Genomic DNA, 495 nt, shown 5'->3' with positions numbered 1-495 from the left:
TGCACCTAGGATGAGACGAAGCAGGTGGCTCAGCCACGGGGGGGGGGGGGGGGGGGGGCTGGAGGGCCAGGCCCCAGGATGGGCAGCGGGGAGTGTCTGTATGCACTGAGTCTGGTGGGGAGGTAAAACTCAGCAATGGGAAAAGGAGCAACTCGGAGGGGAGCCATGGTCTAACCCCCAGAAACACAGTGGGAGATGGGGGTTGTAGCTGGAAGTCTCTGGTGCATTCTTGGATTAGTATAGATGGGCAGGACGGGAACTAAACCAAGTGTTCAGCACCTAACGTTCTCCTCTACGTGCTGGCTTTTATCATTTTTAGATTCCTTTTTAGCAACTGTACCATATGTCATACATACAGAACATGCAGAAAAGAAACCTGCACAGTTTACCAAATAATTATGACACACAGCCCTGGGTAGCCACCAACTAGCTCCAGAAACACAGCCTGGCAGCGCCCCGAGTGTCTGTGGGGCACCCACTCCTTTGTGGGAGGCG

This window comes from Oryctolagus cuniculus, chromosome 2 (genome assembly GCF_964237555.1).
Source record: "Oryctolagus cuniculus chromosome 2, mOryCun1.1, whole genome shotgun sequence".
NCBI classification, from domain to species: Eukaryota; Metazoa; Chordata; class Mammalia; order Lagomorpha; family Leporidae; genus Oryctolagus; species Oryctolagus cuniculus.
Note: the sequence above shows the minus strand (reverse complement) of the source record.